Below are 5,388 nucleotides of genomic sequence, written 5' to 3'. Positions count from 1 at the left end.
GATATATGTTACAATATCAGTTGAAAAATATAAAAAAATAGATAGGCACAATTTTTTTTTATAAGCATTTAAAGATCGAATTTTGACAAAATTTATCAAATTTTAATTTGAATAATTATTTTGTAGTTAAAAACTTATAAAATGTTCAACTTTTGTATCTAAGAATTGAAAATTTAAAACAAGATTCCACGCAAGTAATTAATTCTGTTACCAAAAAATCTAAAAAATACATAAGCACAGTTTATTTTTATACTCATTTTAAGTACAAATTTGGACGAAATTACATATTAAAAACCTAGAATAACTATTTTAGTTATTTTGTTGTGATTGTATAATATTATTCTTGGGTATACTTGAAACTTCTAAAGTATACTGTGATATATCTATGATAGTATCACGGTTTGTTGTTGATGTATAACGCGTTATAAGTACCAAATAGATATTATGATATGATTAATTTGGAATTTATTATAGGTACCTATTATAGGTCAATTTTTTTTAAATACTATAGACTATACTATAATATTATGTCTTATACCTAGACTGACATACCGTCTCCGCTCAGAATCGTTTTTCTTATACAATGATATTATATCATTGAATTCAAATTTAATACCATCCATTATACAATGACCCACTTGTAACCTACTGTACAACAGAGCAAAATCCACTTACCCACCTTTTTTTTTATTGAAATATAATTTTATTATATTTTGCAACTATTTATCTTTATCCCCTCCAAAAATATGGAAAATGTGAAAAATAATTACTATTGATTAGATATGGAACTGGATCAATTCACATAAAATATAGGGTAAAATATCAAACCAATTGTATGACCATGACAGCAAAGGTGTATTTAAGTGTATGGTGGTGAGGTCGTAGGGGTTGATTATTTATAGCTATTGAGTATATATATATATATATGAGAAGGGGATGTAGTCGGTTATCTGAGACAAGGTAAGTAACCTGTAAAAAGAGTGAACAAAATCACTTCACGACTTCACGTATTCTTCGCTGTGACTTGTGGAACGACGGAACAGCAGAGGGGTGTCATTGTGTTGAAGTGTATAAAAATTATGAAGAGATGAAAAATATATTTTTTCTTATAAAGCGAAGCAAGTACACCATAGACTAAAAGGCAGGGAGAAGTCGATAATTTTATCCTATCGACTTTGAAGTATTTAGAAGGGGAATTTTGCCCTCACTGTTAAGATTTCACACGGAGATTATTCTAAATTATTATTATTATTAGTTATTATATTACTAGCTGTCCCGCCTGGAATAATTGCCTATGCCAAAGTTTTATTTTTTTCATGAACTTTTTGTAAAAAAACGTATAATATAAATATATAATATCTTAATTCTTAAATCTTCCATATTTCTAAAGATTATAATAGCAATATAGTATGTAACCAATGCAATCCTTTAAATAAACAGAATTCGTACAAATATCCCATAGAAAAAAAGAACTTACAGTTAATGTCGAATTTTCCAATATTCCGGGCAACTTTTCCAATTTATCTTTCCGTAAAAACCTTATTCGGACTATTAGAAACATTTCAAAAAAAAAATTATAAATTAAGCCAAATAGGTCCGGCAGTTCTAAAGTAATATTGCCAACGAACACCATTTAATTTTAATTCATATAGATGTACATCGATCTATAATTACACCACTGGAGAAACGTCAACCCTTTTTCCCGACTCAAGCGATGACAATGACTTTCCCCTCGCTCGACTAGCTCGTGAATTATAATATTAGGTATACAATTTATATAAATGTGCACCCATATAATATTATATAGGTATATATATTAAGTGTTAACTATAAATTAGTATATGCGTGTGTGTGTGCACGTACTTATAGTACCTATATAGAGTTTCATGGTTATCGTCGATCTCGTTTTTTTTTACCTTCTCCGCTGGTTAAGTCTGCGTCATAATTTCGTGCACGAAAACCAATATTGACGCGGTTATTAATTATTATTATTTTACTATCGGTAATATTCTTTTTTCCTAAACATACAAGTATAGCGTAGAATAATAATAATCATAATATAGAAAAACGGGGTACTAGTAGGTATATAACAAATATATATGGTGATTGTTGCGATTTCTCTGAATTATTGGAATTTTCTAGCAATTTTCGAATTTTATATATTACATTAAAATAATATATAGAACCACGACAGGCTGACGACGGTATCGCACGATCCAACATTCGTTCCGATTCTTAAATATGATATATCGCATAGTTCGTGCGTAATTTAAAAAAAAAAGTGAAATCCCATGTAATATGCTGAGTACCTATATTGAAAATTAAAGTATTGGTATTTAGAGTAGTAGAGTATATACGCACGCGTTGGCCGTATAGATTTAAATTATTATATTATATTAGTGGAATCCAAATATTATTGTTCCAATTAATCGAGGGGAATAATATATTATATGCGGAGCTTGATACAACTTATAAATTAAATGAGAGAAAGAATTGTCTGTTTACATCGATAATAAGGTATAATAATTATATACATTTTTCACAAAATACAAATAATCAACCAGTTTTCATAATTTTGATCGACGAAAGTGGATTTCGTGCCCACGATTTAAAATCGAAAGTAGTTCACATATACACGATCAATTCGAACATACAAGACATGATATGTAAAGTGTATATCCAACCTTACATTTACAATTATATAATTAAAATATTTCTTGTGTTAGAAAATTCAAAATAATATGTACATGTTCATTTTTACCTTAGTCAACTTAATATAGTATGTGAACTTCAGCTTAAGCCTATAAGATTATACATATTTTAACAGAATATATTAACCAGTACCTATTAATGATTCGCGAATAATTCGCATCTGACTTATTTGTTATATAATACCAATTCAGTAAAAACACGAGAAAACAAAAACGATGTCGATTAAAACATGCTATAATGATACAGCATAATATTTGGTACATTTGGTGAATATTTTACACAACTGTGGATATTTTCTATCATTAAGCTTAACAATATAATATTAATAACCGCTAAGTCGGAAACGTTAACTCGACATTAACGATAAACGATAATCGATAGGATTTAGAAACTCTTGACAGGAATAACGCATGACTCACTGTAGTCACTATACTCGCTATACCAGCTGACACCTCGTGTTTTCGTTACCTACCTAACTCAACCGTGGACCTCGGGGGACATCCGCATATCTTAAGAATTTCTCCCGCGTACGTGATTTCATAATATTTATTATTCAGTTACCTACCGATACTAAATACAACTATACAGGTATAGCCGCAACTACAAATCGTTCTGTCCATACACACGTCCAAGCTTTACCGACTGCGGTGAAGGGGGGCAGGGGGCGTACATATATATATATATGTATATACATACATAAAATGTTATTATTATTGTTTTGTATAATATGTAAAAGCTAAGTAGGTACCTACTAAATTATAATATGGTACGCCTACGAATACCGCAATCATCACTATATATATATATATAAATACTATAGGTATGTATTTGTTGCGATACCGCGGTATAATATATACAAGACCGACTGTTAAAATCTACGGCACGAATCGGCTGCAATCGAAAGCCATATGCGGAGAAAAGAAAAACGAAAATCGCTCGATCGATATTGCCAGACGCGGACGCCGCTGCGGCGCTTTTAAACCCGCGGTGCATAATATTCACGAAACGCGCGACGACGAGGCTCCTTGCCGAGCTGCATTCCATCGAAGTGAACAAACCCGTCCGGGATTCAGTTTCATTACGTCCATAGGGGGCATCATTTTGTACACACACACACACACACACACACACACACACACACACATAATATAAATATAAAATATGTAATATATGTTTAATGCGTTTGCCGACGGTTCTCGTCGGATGTGTGTGTGTAGTAGGTATACCAAGTGCACTAACGTACCGCCGACGAATATTATTATACATGTTGTGTGCGCACTCTATTACAATATGTATAGCAGTATAATCTGGTTTGGAAATAATACACATTATAATCATAACATAATGTACACGTACCACATATATACCTACCACACATTCCGTTAATCCACCCATCCCCTCCTACCGATGCAACCCGTCCGTCAGGGTGACCCGTTCACAGCTGTTTCCAGCTCCGTATACCTACTACAGAGAGTTGTGATTTTATTTTGTTATTTTTCTTTTGAAATTCCCTGTCGAAATAAATAAACAATGATTCGCCCCTTGTATCCTTATTTAGAATGAATCCGTCAAAATGATGGTTTTTCAAGAAAAAGTGTACTTTATACTATAATGTTAATTTTAATTTTCCCCCTTCTTTAACTATTATTTACATATTGTTTAACTGTACATTTATAATTTTTTACTAGGTGTGCGTTATATTATGTGTAATTTATTAACAAATTATTTAGCGGTACAAGAAATTTATTTTTTTGTTTAAAGTTATTTTCTTTCTATGCCTAGCTGATACTGAGTGAAACTTGTACTTATACCTACGAGCTACCAAACTAAGTATCATATTCAGAAGATAAAACAAATTAATTTAGTTATAAATGTTTTGACAATTAATTTAAAAAAGGTGGGTAAGTGGATGTCACTCTGCTGTACAGTAGGTTACAAGTGGGTCACTGTATAATGGATAGTATTAAATTTGAATTCAATGATATAATATCACTGTATAAGAAAAACGATTCTGAGCGGAGACGGTTTGTCAGTCTAGGTTTTAGACATACCTATTATAGGTATACTTATCTATAATATTAAAAAAAAATTGACCTATAATAGGTATTAATAATAAATTCCAAATTAATCATATCACAATATCCATCAGGTAACGCGTTATACATCAACAACAAACCATGGTACTATCATAGGTATATAATAGTATACTTTAGAAGTTTCAAGTACCCACAAATAATATTAAACAATCATTACAATCACAACAAAATAACTAAAATAGTTATTCTAAGTATTTTAATATGTAATTTCGTCCAAATTTGAACTTAAAATGAGTATAAAAATAAACTGTGCTTATGTGTTTTTAGATTTTTTGGTAACATAATAAACTACTTACGTGGAATCTTGTTTTAAATTTTCAATCCTTAGATATAAAAGTTGACCATTTTATAAATTTTTAACTACAAAATAATTACCGAATCTTAAATTTGATAAATTTTGTCAAAATTCGAACTTCAAATGCTTATAAAAAATAATTGTGCATATGTATTTTTAATATTTTTCAACTGCTATTGTAACAATGTATCAGAGCCTTTTATTAATTTTTTACACTTTTTGGCCCAATAGATAAAACTTTATTGATATTTATAGAAAAAAAAAAACTAAAAAAATTGAAAACTT

Source organism: Acyrthosiphon pisum, chromosome A2 (genome assembly GCF_005508785.2).
Source record: "Acyrthosiphon pisum isolate AL4f chromosome A2, pea_aphid_22Mar2018_4r6ur, whole genome shotgun sequence".
Taxonomy (NCBI): domain Eukaryota; kingdom Metazoa; phylum Arthropoda; class Insecta; order Hemiptera; family Aphididae; genus Acyrthosiphon; species Acyrthosiphon pisum.
Note: the sequence above shows the minus strand (reverse complement) of the source record.